The sequence below is a fragment of the Mirounga angustirostris genome, unplaced genomic scaffold (genome assembly GCF_029215605.1).
Source record: "Mirounga angustirostris isolate CCGP_5_RB_7025 unplaced genomic scaffold, mMirAng1.0.hap1 SCAF_8, whole genome shotgun sequence".
NCBI classification, from domain to species: Eukaryota; Metazoa; Chordata; class Mammalia; order Carnivora; family Phocidae; genus Mirounga; species Mirounga angustirostris.
Genome location: NW_026991716.1, coordinates 6991514 through 7012679, shown reverse-complemented (window position 1 = coordinate 7012679; position 21166 = coordinate 6991514). Strand labels below are relative to the sequence as shown.

The 21166-nt window shown below is 42.3% G+C and overlaps 1 long non-coding RNA gene across 1 annotated transcript in view; it reads right to left on the bottom strand.

The window, feature by feature from the left end:
* Nucleotides 1-15536, bottom strand: part of LOC123837408 (uncharacterized) — a 38670-nt gene extending 23134 nt beyond the window's left edge. Inside the window, exons 1-3 of the long non-coding RNA XR_010413475.1 lie at nt 14531-15536; nt 5413-5534; nt 4804-4913 (exon numbers count right to left, since the gene is read on the bottom strand). This is a non-coding gene — a long non-coding RNA (uncharacterized LOC123837408). The remainder of the gene's footprint in view (nt 1-4803; nt 4914-5412; nt 5535-14530) is intronic.
* Between the last annotated feature and the right edge of the window lie 5630 nt (nt 15537-21166).

The following is a 21166-nucleotide window of genomic DNA, read 5'->3' as shown; positions in this document are numbered from 1 at the left end:
GATAATCACCATGTTCTGTGTAATTTTTTTTTTTTTTTAGATCTTTGGGGGTGCTAATTTGTAAAGCACATATAACCAAATGAATAATTATATAGCAAGGGGCTGAAGGCAATTACAAAATAATTGCATGCTACTTGATCCCTCCATGAAAACATGCTTAATAGAATGTTCCCCTACACTGTTTCTTATACCTGTGGAAGACTTTAAGGTTATTCTTTTTCCTTCGCTCTTTTGAATACTGTTGTTTGGTAAGATATACTAAAGTGTAGGCTCTAAGTGTAGGTTAGAAACGCAGTATAAAGCTTGATTTTTTCCCCTATGTTATATAAAGAAATTTATGAGAAATTCAATGCTTTATTATAAAATAGGCTTTGTATTAGACGATTTTGCTCAGCTGCAGGCTAATGTAAGTGTTCTGAGCACATTTAAGGTAGGCTAGGCTGAGCTATGATATCCAGTAGGTCAGGGTTGTTTGACTTAGGATATTTTCAAGTTATGATGGTTTTAAGTCGAGGAAGATCTATACTAGAATTACTCAAAAATTTTAAGAATACTATTAGATTAGTCTTTGGATTTTAAATAGCACTTCAGACTTTTAAAAACACGGTCATATGCAACGTGCATTTGTGTGCATCCCTCACAAAATGTTTCCATTCTCAGCTGAAAATTAATAAGCCTGGGAGAGAGAAGCTAAGTGATTTGCCCAATGACTTCTATCTCTTGGCTCAAAGATTCCCCACCTCCCCCCATGCCACATACATGCACTTTCTTACTTTTATCCTGATCTTTATTAGTTTCCATTCCTGAAGTAAGATGAGAAAGAGAGAGACAAAGGGAGAAGAAGCACAGCCACATTGGTTACTAGAATGAAATGGAGTAAGTTGGGGATACGTGAGACATATTTTGCAAGCCCGTACCGAAGCTAGAAAGAATCCCGCATTAATAAACACACAAGAAACTTGCCCCACTGTGTATTCTTCTAAAACAGACTGCACTGACGGTCAACTTTAAAAGCCAATAAGTAATAGTGTTGGATATCTGATGTAATTTGCTGAATCCTGTACTGAAAGTGAAAAACGGAATGGTTGTGTGTGTACAGAATGATTGTAAGCGTATTGGCTGTTTACCCTCATGATCGTGTGGCTTGACCAGGAGGGAGCGAAAGCTTGTTGCTTAATGCCCAGCATCACAAGGCAATATCATATCCCATATCGCTAGCCTGGGAAAAGATGAAAATTCCAAGTACAGTGTCTACTGATTTGAGTATCACTTTTGCACCATTGTGAAGCCAAAAAAAAAAATCGTGGTCAAACCATCATATTGTGGGGGCCCCCTGTAATCTAGAAGGATCTACTTGCATGCTGCTGCCCACCCCCTGCCCCCATTGCTCCCGGACCCTGCCTCTCACTCCATCCCGCCCTTGGCAGTTTCTTGGGCTAATCATGCTTTGCAAATGGTCCAGAATGAGAAACTACAAAAAGCCAAAGAAGTATCTGGTAGAAAAATTATTTCTTGTAGTTTAATAAGAGATTAATTACAGTTGACCTTTGAACAAGATGGGTTTGAACCGCATGGGTTCACTTAGATGTGGATTTTTTGCTGTCTTCTACTGTAAATGTATTTTCCTTATGATTTTTTAAATAACATATTCTTTTCTCTAGCTTACTTTATTGTAAGAATATAGTATATAATACATATAGCACACAAAATATGTGTTAATTGGCTATTATCAGTAAGGCTCTGGTCAACAGTAGGCCATTAGTAGTTAAGTTTTTAGGGAGTCAAAATTTACATGCAGATTTTTGACCACACGGGGCTGGCCTCCATGTTGTTCAAGGGTCAACTGTACTGTTTTACTTCTACTTTTAGGAAATTTTAGATTTTTTCCTTGAAGGATATTGTTTGCTCCAATCCACTGGATACAGAAGTGGCCTAAGAGCTAAAATTGGCCAGCACTGGAACTTTCCAACACCACCAGTGTTCTTAATAAACTGTAGGTGGTGGAGTTTAGAAATGTAGTTATATTATACTTGCAATGAAACTTGTGGTTTTCCAAGCCTTTGTGAAATGATCTACTTCCCAACTCCGTTGCCAAAGTGACTCAGGTCTCTTCCATATCCCTAGAGGATGTGGTGCTAGGGGATGACAACTACGGGAGTAGATGCAAACTGACAATCGATGATCTTTTCCCAGATTCTTCGTGTCACTAATGCTTATTCCACTGATAATTAAAAATGGAAAAGCCATTTTTTCATTTACTTTATCACTCAACATGCCTTTGTTTCCATAAGTTAAATACAGTCACAGGCACCAAAATTATTTAAGTATAAAAGATTAGAAATAGCTTTCTTCTGTGAAGCGTAATATAATGAGAAATTGAACAGCAAGCCAACAAAATCATTGCAGAGTTTAGGTTCGCTGTTTCATAGTAAATTAAAAGTGCTATTGATTTAGTAGGAGAACACATTTGTGAAAACTAGACTTCTTAACAGATTTAGGAATGTTTTCAAGATGCATATCAGAGAAATGAGCAGCCGTTAAAATACAGGCCTCCACCAAGCATCCCGTTGGTCAGCTCCTTTGACTTATAAAGATGGCTGCCACCAGGGACGGACTTGTATTTTAAAATTGCTGGGGATGTTCGACATAGTTGGAAATTGGAAAGGGTATAAATGGGAAGTGAGCAGGTAGAGAAAGCATATGTTAAATTTTCTTTTAAGAAGTGTGGTTAACAAGGACTCATTAGAAGTCATAGTTTAAAAGGTATGTATTTCTACAAAGGTGGTTTTGGAGGGCTATTTATTTAGGATGGAAACTTTTAAAATAAACTTATTGGCTGAGGAAAAAAGAATTGGTAGAAAGTGACAAGGTGAGGGCGCCTGGGTGGCTCAGATGGTTAAGCGTCTGTCTTCGGCTCAGGTCATGATCCCAGGGTCCTGGGATCGAGTCCCGCATCGGGCTCCTTGCTCAGCAGGGAGTCTGCTTCTCCCTCTCCCTCTGCCTCTCCTCCTGCTTGTTCTCTCTCTGTCTCTCTCGCAAATGAATAAATAAAATCTTAAAAAAAAAAAAAGTGACAAGATGGAAGTATAGGAGACAAAAGAGTCCATTGTTGGAGCTCCAGAAAGACATGGGACAGGGCCAAGAGCAAGGTGGAGGTGTTGGCCTTGAGCATCCTGCTTACCCTCTGGAACTGAAGTAAAGATGGTGTGGGTACAGGAGGATTTAGCAGTTCCCATTTGTCTGAATGTGGCTTCCAGAATTAAGAGCTGCAAATGCTGCAAATATGTTTTGATCAGAGACAGAGACTGTTATCTCCCCAGACATAGATATTGTGATACTATTAATGCAGTCCTAGACTGAATTAGCTTTTGGGGCACCTGGCTGGCTCAGTCGGTAGAGCATGTGATTCTTGATCTCAGGGATGTGAGTTTGAGCCGCATGCTGGGTGCAGAGATTACGTAAGATTTTATTTATTTATTTGTCAGAGCACAAGCAGGAGGAGCAGCAGAGGGAGAGGGAGAAGCAGGCTCCCTGATGAGCAAGGAGCCCGATGTGGGGCTTGATCCCAGGATCCTGGGATCATGACCGGAGCCAAAGGCAGACGCTTAACAAACTGAGCCACCCAGGCATCCCAAAATAAAATCTTAAAAAAAAAAAAAAAAAAAAGATTGAATTAGCTTTTTGAGACAATAAATCACTTTTCCTTGGGAAATAGTATAATATAAAGGAAAATAATAAGGGTTCTGGCATTAGGTTCAAATCCTGACCCACCTAATTACTAGCTATAGGATTTTGGTCAAGTTATAATTCTCAATTAAATAATAATAAATAATAATAATAATAATAAATATCCCTCCAAGAATTACCCTGAGAACCAAATGGGAGATAACTAATAGTAAACAAGCAGGAAATACATTATTTTGATTGCTATTACTACTCTTCTGGTAAATGAAAATGAGTAGATATTTTTATAGGGTTATTAAGAAACATTTCCCCCATCCTGTCTATGTACCGTTGATTTTTTTAGACTAAGGGGTAAGACTTTAACCCCACTGAGTGGTGTGCGTGTTAGATTCACTTTATTGTTCCCCTCCCCTAAGATCCTTCTGTGCTCTGACTCCATCCTTCCACGTATTTATTGCCCTCTCCAGCCTGCAGGGTCTGTGAACGTCACGAGAGTCCTGGGCCAGCTACTGCTACTGCATATCCTGCTGCCACCTTCCTCCCTCCCTACCGACAGATGCGAGGTCTGGTGCAACCCAAGCAATGGGCTCAATTTCAGCACACTGTCTCCCAGCATCCCTTGCAGCTAGGGGTGGTCATGTGACACAGTTCTAGCCAATGAGGTAAAAGCACAAGGCACGGGGTGGGCGCCCAGGTATGTTTATTAAGGAGGCTAGAGCCATGAGAAAGAATGATGGAGAAGAAGGAAGAGGAGCCTGGGGCTTGATGCCCTCGTGCAGGCCCTTCGCTGTGAGATACCACGGTCCTTGTGCATCGAAAACAACCCCGATTTGGTTCAGCCTCTGCCATCAGGGTTATGTTACATTTAGCAAACGCTATTCCTACCCCGCTGCAGACGCCACCTGTAATGTAATCTCATCGAGGTATTTGGGGGCAGGAAAAGGGACCTACACGGAACAGAGGTACGGCTAGAGCACTGCAGCCTATCTTTACAAAGCATCCTCCACTTTGTTTCATTCCCGGTTTGTTGAGCTATCCCTGACATACACCACTGGGCAATTTAAGGCGTACAAGCGTGACGAGTTATGTACATATATGGCTTTTACACTGATGTCTTACTTTGCAACATGTGTCCATAGGCAAGAGCTGCACCTCTGCTGAACTCTGTCTCCATGATTAGATCACTGAGGCTGTGTCTGCTGGGTAGGTGGTATGCATTCAGCACAGATCTGTAAAACCAAAAGGGGTCATGCAGTGATCAACGGCTCGTGGTACAGACAAGGGATGCCTTGTCCCAGCTCAGGCTCCCAGGAAGTCCTAGGGCCCGCGCTCATCCCATAGTCTCACACCCGGTGTTTGCTGCATTGCACACCCCGTTTGAGTAAAGTCATGCAAACATTCCTTCTGTCTTACACTCGGGCTTCAGGATCTCCTTTTACTTTACCCCCAATTTTATTATTAACTTTTAAAACACCCTCAGGCATTAATGCCGGACTAAAGAAAGTGTTTGTTTTCCAGGTGAGCACACTTTGTTCCCAGTACCCTGGTGTCCTGTCCACAGTCATAAAGAACCAGTGGTAGTAAGGCAGAAGGCTGAAGGCTTTTGTAGCTATAGGAAGAAGACTGATAAAGGGCCTCAAGTGCCCCCTTGAACTTGGGGTGGGTCACTCTGCCCTCCCGCCCCCTATTGTTGGGATCTCAGGAAAAATGGCTTTTCCCCAGTCATACCTGTCATGCGTCTAAGTGGAAGACAATCTGTGGATTTCTTGTACCACCCCGAAATGGGACGGTCCTGGCCCAAACATTTCCTTGATACTGAACAGCTCCCTAAGTCCGTCCACCTGCTGCACCTGTCGCATGACGGACACGGGGAGATGAGATACGGCATTTGCACCTGGCCAGCCATAAACGGCTTCTCAGTCGCACACGAAGGTTAACAGGCCCAATTCCCTTCCCTCCTTAGACCCAGAGTGTGAAAACATGAAAGAGAGCTGTAATTATTGATAAACAATAAAAACTTCTACAGCATGTGTAACAGGCATGGATTTCTTTGCCTGCCCAGAGAGGAAGCGGACCTTTTCCTGGTTGTTGACAAGGACGTGTCTCCTCGTCCCTGTGCCCTTTATTTATTTATCGTTTTTAAGATTTTTTTTTTTTTAAGTAAACTTTACACCCGACGTGGGGCTCGAACTCCCAGCCCCGAGATCAAGAGCCACGCCGACAGAACCAGCCAGGAGCCCCTCCGTTATTTCCTTAACATTCCAATTTAGACGGCAGGGCTGGTTTGTGTCAGAGACACAGGAGGGAACTCCTTGATGAGTGCTCTCTCAGCTAGCCAGTGATTCTGCCTTTCTCAAAGCAGGAACGTTTCTCTCCATAACTTTGCCTGGTTCTTTCTGTTGCATCTGCCCCCACCCCCCACAGCCAGGCTTTGCTCTCACAGCCCCTTTTTTGTGACCCAGCATTGATCCTGATACAGGACAAGTGGGGATCAGCTTGGGAAGCAGGGCAGAGCTGGGTGCGTTTCATGGAGTCCTCTCTGTAATTATGATTCAGGGGATCCTGGCGGGCTGAAAGCACAATTCAAATGAGTTTATAGACTTCTGCAGCCCGCTGTCATCTACTTAGCCACAATGTGGTAATTTGAGAGCATTAAAAAAAAAAAAAAAGACTCCATATTAGCAGATCATTTGAATGTGCCCCCCCTCTTTTTCCTCCACAAACCCTAAGGCTCTACACTTTTGTTACCAGTATGTTATATAAGCATGAATCATTCTGAGAACTGAGTAACTCCTTTGACCATGGGGAGTTCAGAGGCACACAAGGAACTTGAGCTGAAATGCAAACTTGCCATATTGGTGACACTTTCCACTCCTGTTTTCTACTAGTTTCTAAACTTTTCAAGTACGAGAGCCCATTTTTTACCCAATACTAGTCGTTTTGTTTTAGTCTCTGTTGATTGAGATTATCAAAAGCTGCCATGAAGGCAGCATATTTTGTATTTATTAATCATCACAACAGCCACTTACGAAAAACAGTACATCTATTCCAGCACATTCTTTATTCTGTCCTCGATAATACTTGGTATAAATATAGATTCCAGGACTCCTTAATGAAACTTCAAGGCTTCCCAGGGGTTCGAGGGCCAAATTATACAGTCACTCTTCGAAAGAGTGAATGACTGTTGCAGGAGGAATTTAGAGAGAGGGCTGTTAAAAGACTCTTGCAAACATTTGCAGAATAAGATCTTTGGTACGCCATGTTCCACAGGACGAACGAAGAGAATGCTAGGAAGCTAGCTCTTGAATTTCCAGCAATAACTTTAGGTGTTATGCTCCTGCAATTTAACCGACCTATGAGCACTGTCTTTTTTTTTTAATGGACCAATGTAATTAGATAAAAATTCATAATCAGCTCAAATATTTTTTATCTTCTTGGGGCACCTGGCTGGCTAAGTCAGTGAAGTGTGCAACTCTTGATCTCAGGGTTGGGGGTTTGAGCCCTATGTTGGGTGTAGAGCTTACTTTAGAAAAAAAAATTTTTTTTGGTATCTTTTATCTTCTTATAGTGCATAACCCTTAACCAGTATAATCACTGTACATTAACAACAGTGACTACACTTGAAAATCCCTGTTTAGTAAAACTAAGTTAAGTAAAATATGGACTACATGGGTGCCTGGGTGGCTCAGTCAGTTAAGCGACTGCCTTCGGCTCAGGTCATGATCCTGGAGTCCTGGGATCGAGTCCCACATCGGGCTCCCTACTCAGCGGGGGGTCTGCTTCTCCCTCTGACCCTCTTCCCTCTCGTACTCTCTGTCTCTCATTCTCTCTCTCAAATAAATAAATAAAATCTTTAAAAAAAAATTTAAAAAAAATATGGACTACATAATGCACAATCTGATTTAATTTTTATATGAGATTATTAACAAAATACTGAGCTATCATAGGTCATCTAAATCATGTTCTCGCCCTTTATTCAGACCTGGAAAATAATATTCAGGTCATTGGATATGTTTTAAAAAGTTATTTCTAGCTTCATTTTCCCTTTTGATTTGAGGCAAGCAATGGTTTCCACAAGAGTCTCCGATTCACATCTTCAAACAGAGTAGAATTCTAGTGTAAATTATAGTCCTTTCTTCTCTAAAAAAGTGCCAAGAAAAAAAACACACTGTATCTCATTTTTCAGTAATCCTCAACTGTTGATATTTCCTTCTGGGAGTCTACTCTTCCTGATGGAATTACATTCGGTTCGTAATCTAAAGAACCTATGTTTCACTGGGTGAGAAGAAATGAAAAGGATCAGCCCCACACCTAAGCCAAACTGTTCCCTGGATAATCCTCTCCAGATAGTAAACGTTAGAAAAAGCAAAGATAAACCTCACATGAGCAGCTCCAAGGCTGCACATCCCCAGGAGGAATACTTCGAGACTTCCTTGGGTGCCTAGTTACAAGAATGATCTGGTCCATGGTGACGAAAGATACACATTCCCACAAAGCGTTTATACAAGTTAAATAGTGACCCCCACCAAGCAGAGCAGGGGAGCTGATAACCTCTCCTAGTCAGGCTGCCCAGAGAGATCTTTGAAAGCCAAAGGGCAGATTCACATAAACTCAACTGCCCTGATAATACGCAGTGGACTTGCCAACATCTTATGGCTTCACACCTATGCAGACCTTCCAAAAGGGCAAAAATCAAAGGCTTCACTCTCAGTCCTGTTCTGTAGCACAGGGTTGCATTCTTCACAGAGTGTAATACCTTACTTCACCCCAAAGATGCCACCTCCCTCTCCCCAAGTCCACCACAGAGCCCGCTCTCCCTGGATTTGCATCCAGGTGCAAATTCGTACATGCGGTGGGAATCCTTCACCCAAATGCAAATCATTTTGCAAGATCAAAATTCTTTTGCTATGGACAGTAGGGGCCAGCCTCTAAGAAAATTTGCATTTTAACTGGTAATGTAGGTACAGCCATGGGTTAGAGAAATGAAGGGACAAAGAGATCATTACAAAAACAAATTAACAAACAAATGAGATATGAATATACTCTATTAACTGTCTGCATTTTTGAAACAGGAAGAGAGGAGAATTTAGAACGCTGAAACGCATCCAACTGAAAAGGGGCAAAAGGAATTTTAATGAGTTACAACACAACTTGAGATGCAGCCTGGATAATTAGAGTCTCCATTATTATAACTCAGTGGAAAACTGGCTTGATTTAGCCCCCTTTAGAAGATTGCTTGTAGTTTAAGACAGCAAAGTTAAAAAGAAAGCCAAGCTAATGTTAGAAACAGTTAAAAACATTTCCAGCCAAATATTTTTAAAGGACTTGCTAACATTTTAGGACACTGTTTTCTATATTAAATTTAAAAAAATGAAACCAGAAAATTTCCCCAAATTTAGTTCCAAAAAGTCCTGTGTTTGTTGGTTTCATTATATCATCCTCCATAATCCAAATATATTGACATTAAGAAACCAAGATATCCAGTCAGTGATCTGGATAAGCATAAGAGCAATAAAAGTAATTGATAGGAGAAATATCCCCCACAATTTGTGAGATAGAGTTATAAGTACCTTGACCATTGAGGGGATCCACCGTGAGGGCACAAACTTGGGCAATGACCCGTGTCACACACCCTTGTCCTTCCCACCAGACATGGACATTCACATCCCCAGGAGCATTAGAGATTAGACACTGGCCCTCTGAAGACCTGAGCCCCCTCTACACACAGGCTAGAAGTGGTTGAAGGCTCACCTGGAGATGGATCCCCTGAATCCAATATGCAGGACACAGTAAGATCAGCCCTAGCAACCATGGGGGAATGAAGGACACTAAGAGCATTTTCTCACTTCTAGGCTTTCCTGGGTGTGGTTAAAATTGGTCATGGACAATAATGAAGAGGATAACAAGTTTCTTTGAGCAAGTAAAGTCTCCCTGCCACTGTTTTTTTCTGCCAGGTCCCCACCCCAAGCTCAGTGCCTGACGTTTGACTTTTAAACCGTTGACGACAGGAGGGACCGTAGGCTAGATGAGCTGACAGACTCTACTCTATCATTACATGATAATCACATATGCGTCTCTCTTCCCTTTCATTCCCACCTTCCCCTCCTGCCTTCCTGGAACCAGAACAGAAGTGCGTGTGGATGCACACTTGAGTGAAGGTCCTAATCACGTCAGACTGGAATTGTAAAACTCTTCCTTACCACAAAATACACCAAAGGCTTATCTTTATGAAAAGAAAGAAAAAGCTTAGCCCACCCTTACCTCCTTAATCCTTCTCCAGTCTAGCCCTAAAACTTACTCTCCGAGTGTCACAGGGAGCCAACAGTTTGGCTTCTAAAAACTGTGCTTTCTTAGCGCTTGCTTTAAAAAACACGGCACTTTCTATTTTCCCATCCAGTCCTTCCCCAAGGTCAATACCTGACTCAAAATTCAATTTTATTCCAAGCTCTGTTACCACTATTGTAGGATATGGTTTGTGTAGGAAGTACTAAACTCAAGGTCAGGTGTGTATTAAATATTCAATAGAAGTTCTTTACCTTCCCACCCCTTATACTTTTTAAAAAATATTTTATTTATTTATTTATTTATTTATTTATTTGAGAGAGAGCTAGCACAAGCTGGGAGAGAGGGAGTGGAGAAAGCAGACTCGCCGTTGAGCAGGGAGCCCAATGCAGGGCTCAATGCCAGGACCCCAGGATCATAACTGGAGCCGAAGGCAGACACTGAACCGACTGAGCCACCCAGGCGCCCCCCGCCGCTATATTTAAAGCTAAATGGAGACTGGGTGTAGCTTACGTTCTATGCTATCCAGTCCACTGAGGAAGCTCCAACCATTTGAATGCTAAGCCTCCTCATCTTCCACATGATTTTACCCTTATTCATAGTTTCTGGTATATCTAATACTATTGCTCATTCTGCGGTTCATTCAGCAGACAGCTTGCGGTGCCCGTTAGAGTGCTATGAACAGCACCGTAGTGAGATGGGACGAAGGCAGACTTGTGGTTGACAGAGCAGGCTAGCGAGGAGTGCAGACTCAGGGATCGTCGTGAGCAAATTATTTCTATGCTGTTTCTCTGTTTCCTCATCTTTAAACTGGGGGTAATCAGAGTCTCTACCTCATAGGGTGGTAGTGAGTAATAAATGGGGCGGATCCTGTGAAGTGCACAGAGTGATGTCTGACACACAGTAAGCATGTGTTAAGTGATCACTATCTGGATGTCCCCAGGTGCTAGTAGAGGGCTTCGTAACCAGGGGTCCATGGACTTCTAAGGTCCACGGGTGGATTTAGAGGCTCCCAGAACTCCTTGAAATCATTTGCAAAATTCAGAGTTGTTCATCTAGAGAGCGAGTTTATAGTTTTCATCAGATTCTCAAAGGGGTGTGTGAAGCAGAACAGGGTTAGGATGCCCTGAACTAGGGGATACAGAGGCACAAGACAGGAATTTTGCCCTCAGAGACCTCCCAATCTGGAAGAGGAGACGGACATTCAGTGACGAGAAACTACGACGGCAGTTCCGTAGAAATGGCCAGGATGCAATGGGACGCAGAGAAGAGCCCCCGAGGGGGGTGATGCAACAAAGCCCCCCCCCAGAATAGGTGACATTTAAGAGCAGTACTGAGGGTGAGGTAGCCAGATGAAACAGCGGAGTAAGAGCGTGCCAGGGATAGTGAGAGTCATAGGCAAAGGGAGGAGCTGCTGTGCTCTAGTTAGGAAAGAGCAAATGGTTGAGTGTGCATGGGCCAAGAGGAAACACCAGCGGTCAGGACGCTAGAGGCGGTTGGGAGCCTAGTGCGTCGAGCCACAAAGTGAACCAGTCAGTGCCCCAACATAGGCACTGGTCTCAGGTGGGGAATGAGTGGTAAGCCCAGGTCCTTCCTTATGTATACACCAGAAGCTCATGGATCTGTCAATTAGTTATTGCAAATACGCACTGAGAGATGTTCCCTAGCATATACCTAAAGCATCTTTTTTTTAAGATTTTATTTTTTATTATTATGTTATGTTAATCACCATACATCACATCATTAGTTTTTGATGTAGTGTTCCATGATTCATTGTTTGCATATAACGCCCAGTGCTCCATGCAGAACGTGCCCTCTTTAATACCCGTCACCAGGCTAACCCATCCCCCCACCCCAACCTAAAGCATCTTATTCCTACCATCCATGACTATCGGTTGTGGTTAGTGATTTTCATGTCAGAATTAGGAAAATCTACTGAGGAAAAAAAAAAAGGCAAATTTGAAAGCTAACTTATTTATGAAAAGGCATTTCCAATTCAATTTCAATTTGTTCCTGAAATCCAGTTGGAATGACCGAAGTCTTCCTTGTGCATGCAACTGAAAGGAGATCTATGATCATTTCAGTGGTAGTGACTAGTTTTACATATCCTATAGCTAAACATAATCGATTTTGTAGCTTCCTAATGATCTGCCCTGAGGAGTTATTACTCCTGATGGCAATTAATCAAAATTAAAACAGACTGCATAGAATGAAGCAAATTCAAACATCCAGTCTCAGTTAGGAACACCTGCACATTAAGATTAATCATGGGCCCTACTTGAATGTGACAGGTGTATCAATATTATAGAGAAAAGAGAAAGCAAACATTTTCCAGAAGAGTACCAAGTGTATTTCCAAGGAGCAAAGGCTCTGAACCTGAGTCAATGTTGAATCCAAACCACCCAAAATCCATAGTTGCCCATTACCTTAGAATTAAAATTATTTTCTTCCTGAAAGTTTAGATATTTGTGGCAATCTGCATTACTAAACATGAAATGCAGGGAGCAGTCACAGTGAAACGGAGGAACAAAAGTTTTCCACTGTCTTCCCCCACCAGAAAAACTCTACCAGTTTTGACCATCACCCAGAAATGAGGGTGCTTTGTGGATGTCCAGGAGTCCAACAGAGAAGTTCCAACACACTGTTGGAGGAAAATCCAAGATTGGACACATTGAAGAGGATGAGAACAGTTTCACTCTACCCATCACCCTCCCCCACAGTGGCACAGCTCAGCAATGAGAGAGCTTGTTTGCCAGTGACTTCTTCACAGGGAAAGTGGGGGCATGTCCCTGTGTGCCTGGCCTCCCCAGCTAGGCAGGATGCTGCCAAAGAGGCCCCATTCCTTCTTGCCCCATCCAGAATACTGAGATGTGCTACATGACTGAAGGGTCAGGAGGAGCTGGGAGAACAGCAACCAGGGCTCTTGGAGGGCAGAAGTGATGCAGATCCTGTTATGTGGACCCCATCAAGAAGCCCTACCATGAACCACTGGGGATGCCTCACCTGTGCGTCCCCCCAACTGGCCTACAGGCACCCTCAACACTCTGCAGCCTACCCTCAGCCACCCCTCCAACCACCACCACCCTGTGGCCAGCTCCTTGTTCACACTGCCATGGTCAATGAGTGCAAGTCTTTGCAGAGAGCTAGTGAGCACGTGCAGAAAGCCAGCCCAAATCTTCAGGATTGGGAAAAAGCACATAAACGTCAGCATTCAGCACTGCCCTGGGGAAGGCAAATGGGAGGCTGTCAGCAGTCAGCTGGGCTTTGCAGGATCAGGAGAAAGAATGTGATCTTAAAAATCATCACCCACCCAACAAGAGAGAACAAGAAGTGTGGAGCATATGTATCCATAGAAAATGTCTGAGAGAGTCTTAGAATGCTTAGCAGGGCTGGCAGAAAGGATTTCTCTCCCATTGACAATCAGTAGAGAATGCAGGTGATTCCCTCTTCAAATGTGAAGATAGCAACACAAGACCAAGGAACATGAAAAATCAAGGAAACATGACACCACCCAATGAACACAGTAATTTTCCAGTAACCAACCCTAAAGAAATGGAGATCTGCAATTTGCTCAATAAAAGAATTCAAACAGTTTTTTTGAGGAAGTTCAGTGAGCTACAAGAAAACACAGAAAGACAATTCAATGAACTCAAGAAAACAATATGCAAGCAAAATGAGACATTTAACAGAGACACAGAAATCAAAACAAGAGAGAGAGACAAAGTCTGGAGCTGAAGAATACAATGAATAAAATGAAAAATGCAATAGAGAGCATGAACAGCAGACTTGGTCAAGCAAAAGAGAGAAGCTGTGAAGTCAAAGATAGGTTATTTGGAATTATCAAGTCAGAGGAGAACAAGGAAAAAAGAATGAAAAAGAGTGAATAGAGGGGCACCTGGGTGGCTTAGTTGGTTAAGCTTCTCCCTTCAGCTCAGGTCATGATCTCAGGGTCCTGGGATGGAGCCCCGCATCCATTGAGCTTCCTGCTCAGTGGGGAGTCTGCTTCTCCCTCTGCCCCTCCCCCGCCATGCTCTTTATCTCTTGTGCTCTCAAATAAATAAAATCTTAAAAAAAAAAAAAAAGGAGTGAAGAGAGCTTATGTGAATCATAGAACACCATCAAGAAAAACAATCTATGATCACTGGAGTACCAGAAAGAGAAGGGAGGAAAAGGGGCAGAAAAATTATTTAAAGAAATAATGGCTGAGAAGTTCCCAAATGGCAAGAAATTTGGACATCCAAATTTATGAAGCTCATAGGTCCCCAGAGACATTCAACTCAAAAAGATTTTCTCCAAGACAGATTATAATAAAACTATCTAAAATCAAAGAGAATTTTAAAATCAGCAAAGACAAGCACACAAACCTCATAAACAAGGGAGCCCCCATAAGGCTGTCAGAAGATTTCTCAGCAGAAGCCTTGCAGGTCAGGAGAGAAGGAGATGAAAAATAAAATTGCCAATCAAGAATATTTTACTCAGAAAAGCTGTCCTTCAGATATGAAGGAGAGATAAAGACCTTCCCAGACAAACACAAGCTAAGGGAGTTCATCACCACTAGACCTACCTTATAAGAAATACTGAGAGATGTCTTCAAGCTGAAATGAAAGGACACTAATTAATAACCTGAAAATATATTAAAATATACATTGGTAAAGGTAACTATACAGTCAAATTCAGAATAGTCTAATATTATAATATGATAGTGTGTCAATCACTTAATTCCAGTATAAAGGTGAAAGGACAAAAGTATCAAAGCTTATGTCTGTTAAAGCACAAAAATATTAAAGCTTATAATTGTTGTAGCTTATAGCTACAATAATTTGTTAATGGATACACACTATAAAAAAGATATAAATTGTGACATCAAAACCAAAAAATGAGGGGGAATGAAAGAGTAGAGTTTTTGTATGCAACCAAATTTATTTTTTTAATTTTTTTAAGATGTATTTATTTATTTATTTGAGAGAGAGAGACAGCATGAATGGGGGGAGGATCAGAGGGAGAGGGAGAAGCAGGATCCCTGCTGAGCAGGGAGCCCGATTCGGGGCTCGATCCCAGGATCCCAGGATCATGACCTGAGCCAAAGGCAGACGCTTATCTGACTGAGCCACCCAGGTGCCCCACAATCAAATTTAAGTTTCTATCTTTCCTCTCCAACTTGAGCCCAGCAGAATGGCTCCTGCAAAGAAGGGTGGCAAGAAGAAGAAGAGCCATTCTGCCATCAATGAGGTAGTGATGAGAGAATACACCATCAATATCCACAAGCACATCCATGGAGTGGGTTTCAAGAAGCATGCCCCAAAGAGATCCAGAAATTTGCCATGAAGGAGATGGGAATTCCAGATGTGCACACTGACACCAGGCTCCACAAAGCTGTCTGGGCCAAAGGAATAAGGAATGGTCCATACTATATCCATGTGTCGTTGTCCAGAAAATGTAACTAGGATGAAGATTCACCAAACAAGCTCTATACTTTGGTTACCTGTGTACCTGTAACCATTTTCAAAAATCTACAGACAGTAGGGGCACCTGGGTGGCTCAGTCATTAGGCGTCTGCCTTCGGCTCAGGTCATGATCCCAGGGTCCTGGGATCAAGCCCCACATCGGCTCCCTACTCAACGGGAAGCCTGCTTCTCCCTCTCCCACTCCCCTTGCTTGTGTTCCCTCTCTCACCATGTCTCTTTCTGTCAAATAAATAAATAAAATCTTAAAAAAAAAAAATCTACAGACAGTTAATGTGGATGAGAACTAATCGCTGACTGTCAAATAAAGATATAAAACTGCAGGGGCGCCTGGGTGGCTGTTGTTAAGTGTCTGCCTTCGGCTCAGGTCATGGTCCCGGGGTCCTGGGATCGAGCTCCACATCAGGCTCCCTGCTCAACAGGAAGCCTGCTTCTCCCTCTCCCACTCCCCCTGCTTGTGTTCCCTCTCTCACCATGTCTCTTTCTGTGAAATAAATAAATAAAATCTTTAAAAAAAGATATAAAACTGAAAAAAAAATTTAAGTTGCTATCAGCTTAAAAATAGACTGTTAGAATGATAAGATGTTATGTAAACCTCATAGTAACCAGAAAGCAAAAACCTGTAATAGATACATAAAGGTAAACAGAAGGGAATCAAAGCGTACCACTATGGAAAATCATCAATTCACAAAGAAAGCAAGAAAGAAAGGTTCCAAAGAACTACAAAAACAGCCAGAAAAAAATCAACAAGATGGCATTAGTAAGCCCTTACTTATTGATAATTACATTAAATGTAAATGGATTTAATTCTCCAATCAAAAGACATACAGTAGCTAAATGGGTTAAAAAAAAAAGACCCCAACTATCTGCTGCCTACAAGACACTCACTTCTGCTTTAAGGAAACACACAGGTTCAAAGTGAAGTGAAGGGTTGGAAAAAAACATTCCATGCAAATGAAAACCTAAAGAGACCAGAAATAGCTCTATTTGTATCAGACAAAATAGACTCTAAGTCAAAACTGTAATAAGACAAAAGTAGGTCATTATATAATATTAAAGGGATCAATTCATCAAGAGCAACAATTATAACAACTGTAAATATATATGTACCCAACACTGGAACACCTAAATATATGAAACAAATACCAATATAACTGAAGAGAGAAATAAAAAACAATACAATACTAGTAGGGGAATTCAATACACCACTTTCAATACTGGACAGATCATCCAGGCAGAAAATCAATAAGGAAACATTGGGTCAAATGAGAAATCAAAAGGGAAATCAAAAATACCTTGAAATACATGAAAATGGAAACACAACTTACCAAAACTGATGAGATGCAGTAAAACAGTTCTAAGAGGGAAATTTACAGCAATAAACACCTACAGTAAGAAAAAGAAAGATCTCAAATAATCAACCTAACTTTATACCTTAAGGAACTAGAAGAGAAGAAGAAACCCCAAAGTTAGCAGAAAGAAGAAAATACAAAGATCAGAGCAGAAATGAATGACAGAGAGACCAGAAAAATCATAGAAAAGATGTACAAAATTAAGGGGCACCCACCTGGGTGGCTCAGTCGTTAAGCATCTGCCATGCTCAGGTCATGATCCCAGGGTCATGGGATTGAGCCCCGCATCGGGCTTCCTGCTCTGCGGGAAGCCTGCTTCTCTCTCTCCCACTCCCCCTGCTTGTCTTCCCTCTTTTGCTGTCTCTGTCTGTCTGTGAAATAAATAAATAAATAATCTTAAAAAAAAATTAAGAGCTGATTTCTTGTAAAGATAAACAAAGCTGACAAACCTTTAGCTAGACTAACTATAACATAGAGCTACAATCTAGGAGCACAACAATAACAAAGATGGGGAGAGAAAAGGAAAGGAAAAGAAGAGAAAGACAAATACAATGTTCCTATCCTGAGAGAGTCTACGGTCTGGTGAAGAATACAGCTGAGTGCACAAGTACTTCCTGTACAGAGTGAGAAGTGCTTTAACAGGGAAATGACAGGGTGCTCCTTTTAATAGGGCTCTGGAATTCTCGAGGACAGCTTCTCAATTCTAAGTTGACACCTGAAAAGTTGACTTTTTGATTTTATCAGATTTGCATATTTGGAAGATCACTGCTGGAAGGAAGAGGAAGGATTGAAGGGGGACAATACTGAAGGGAGCAGGTAGGAGGCCACTGCAGTGACCCAGGCTAGAGATGATGGCAGGTGGCACCAGGCTAGTGGCAGTGGGGCGGGAGAGAAGTGGTAAGCTTCTCAAGACTATTGTGAAGTAAAATTAATAGAATTTGGTAATTGACTGGAAGAAGAAAAGAAAGGAGTAGAAAGAGGGATGATACCTTTCTTTGGTTTCCTCCAGAAACAGACCTCAAGGCAAGGATTCAAGAGCAAGTAGTTCATTTGAGAACAGAGAATATGGGTAGGAAAGAGAAGAAGTGATACGGAGAAGTAAAAGTAGCCAGGAAAGAATGCTTTATCAAGCCAACTGTACCATGAATTCATGGACAAATCCTAGGAAATGATATAAAACGGGGGTGCCTGGGTGGCTCAGTCAGTTAGATGTCTGCCTTGGGCTCAGGTCCTGATCCCAGGATCCTGGGATCAAGCCCCACATTGGGCTCCTTGCTCAGTGAGAGCCTGCTTCTCCCTCTGTCTGCTGCTCCCCTACTTGTGCTCTCCCTCTCTCTGACAAAGAAATAAATAAAATCTTAAAAAGAAATGATATAAAACAAATGCCTCAGAGTTATCCCAGCCAAGAGGTTGGGGAGCTGGGGAATTTATAAACCAATTCCCATGAGTCATTGACCCAACATTTCCAGCCTACCATGCTCAAAGCAGAACAGTTTCTATTGCTTTCTAAAAGGTTTGCTTTCCTCACAAAAAACAAAACAACAAAAAACCCCACACAAATACAGGCCACTGGAAACTAGGAGGAGCACCTGGAGTGGTAAGGCCCAAATGATATGGGCTACAGATGACACCCAGTCTCTGGTGGGGGTAAATGGGGTCAGGGTTCAATGAGATGGGAAACCCAGGGGTTAACACAAGATAGAGGGGTGTTGGGGAGTAGAGAGGATGAGTTGAATTTTTGACATGGTGCATTTGAAGGGCCCACAGGACATCTGAGGCAAGTTGTCCGGTAGATGGCTGGTTATGTGAATAGGAGTCTGTGGGGAGCAATCTAATCCAAAGTTACAGATCGTGAATTGTCATCACGTGAATTCATGAGTGTGGCAGAAATCTCATGGGAAATTGCATGGAGTGAGGAACAAAGATGGCCAAGGGCAGACACTAAACATATTTATAGGGCAGTGAGAGGAAGAGAAACCAGCAGAGAAGAATGAGAAGACACATCAGCGAGTTATAAGGAAAACCAGAAGTTCTAGGTGTCTGGAAGCCAACAAGTAGAAAGCAAAAAATGTGTCACGTGCTACTGAGAAAGCAAGAGAAGTAAAAGACAAGAAGATGTTCTTAGATTCAGCTACAAGCAAGTCTTTAACGATCAGAACAGTAGGTAAAGAGATTCCACTGGATCTAAGAATGCATGTGCGAGAGTAGGTGTAGGTCACAAATACAGATAACTCAAGAAGTTTACCTGAAATAAAGAAGAGCTAGAGAGAATAAAAACTGAAGGTAAGTACCTGTAAAAGACCACATAAATAAAGCATATTGTAATGAGTTTTTAAAAACAAAGGTGAATATCAAGTTAAGGGAGGACTTCCAGGTGAAAGAAGGATTGTTTCTTAATGGAAAATGGAAGACTCTTAAAATGTTGCTGGGAAAGAGCAAATGAAGGAGATGGAGATAAAGATGCAGGAGAAATGCTAGAAAGGCATAGAAATCTTTAGAGGACAGAAAGAGATTGAATCCAGAGAGGGGGGCGGGAGGGGTGGGAAGCAGCTTCTGACCTGGAATAGACTTAGCTTCCTTTGTCACAAGTGGAAAAGAGAACACGGCGGGTCCCCATTAAGACTAATTTGTAAATTTGGTGGCATGAAATTAGAAAAGTACCTGTGTATTTTCTCCGTGAATTAAGAAGTGAAGAGAAAGGTGTGAGTGAGGGGAAATCGGTGATGCCACAGTTGAAGGTGCTTGTGGGTGGAATGAAGCGTCTCTGGAGAGAACTGAGAGCAAGGTGGCGAGGTAAACTGTGCTCAGTGGCCGAGACTAAAGAGCTGGACTTACTCAAGACTGGGTTTCAACAGTTGAGTGAACGAGAACGAAGATCGGGCAAGAGAGTTGCAAGGTATGTAAGTGAAGACAACAGAAAATCTAAGCAGGGTAGGGGAAGAATTAAAGACAAGGGAAATGATTGATAGCAGACGTTCACAGGAATGGTGTTCCAGCTTCCACTCAGGGCATTCGATTTCCAGGGTTTGAGGTAAGGGGAGAGCATGCTACAAGGGAGGAACCTGTGTAAATGGATGAAAGGTGACAGACACTGATTAATTTGCCAGAAGAGAAAGATAAAGCAGGAGCTGACTCAGAAACACAGCAGGAGGGAAGAAAAGCCAGGCAGCCATGGTGGTCATGGGATATGGCTGGGCCAGAGTCTAACGAAAGAGTTAATTCAGTGATCATGGTCTGTCCACTGTTGGTGTCCCTCTGTTACGGGTTGAACTGTGTCCTCCAAAAAGATACACTGAAGACCTAATCCCTGGTTCCTGTCAGTGTGTCCTTGTTTGGAAATAGGGTCTTTGCAGACATAATGAAGTCAAGAAGAGGTCATCTGGGTGGGCCCTTTGCCAATATGACTGGTGTCTTTATAAAAAGAGAAGAGACCACGTTCTGCATGGAGCACTGGGTATTCTACGCAAACAATGAATCATGAAACACTGCATCAAAAACTAATATCATGTATGGTGATTAACATAACATAATAAAAATGTTTTTTTTTTTAAAGAGAGAAGAGACATAGATAAAGACACACAGGGAGAACACGACGTGGCAATGGAGGCAGAGACTGGAGTCTCTGGTGGAGCGACACCAGAAGCGAAGAGAAAGGCACAGAACAGATTCTCCTAGAGCCTTCAGACAGAGTATGGCCTTGCTGACACATTGATTATAGATTTCCAGCATCCAGAACCATGAGAGAGAACAGATTTCTGTGGTCTAATCTGTTTGTGGTATTTTGTTACAGCAGCTCTAGGCAACGAATACACCCTTCACGCTTATACATGACTTAGCCTGGGTCTTGGGGGTATATTCCTTAATGTCCCAGGACACCAAGAGATGTCAGCCTGTGGTTGACAGGTCCTGGCGCAATCCTTCATCTCTAAGCAGAAACTGGACATTTCTCATCCTCATTAAGTGTCATTTTCAACTCTCATCCAGCGATACGGTAATTCAGTGTACTGTGATTACCAAGCAAAGATGTCCAAAAGTTAAGTTCATCCAAAAGGAAGAGAAGAAAGAAAGAAAGAAAAGAAAGAAAGAAAGAGGGGGCGCCTGGGTGGCTCAGTCGGTTAAGCGACTGCCTTCGGCTCAGGTCATGATCCTGGAGTCCCGGGATCGAGTCCCACATCGGGCTCCCTGCTCGGCGGGGAGTCTGCTTCTCCCTCTGACCCTCCCCACTCTCATGTGCTCTCTCTCATTCTCTCTCTCTCAAATAAAAATAAATAAAATCTTTAAAAAAAAAAAAAAGAAAGAAAGAAAGAAAAGAAAAGAAAAGAAAAAAAGTCAAACTGCCTTGTATGTAAATTTATAAGTGTTAGGGTATTTTAGACTAGAGTCAAT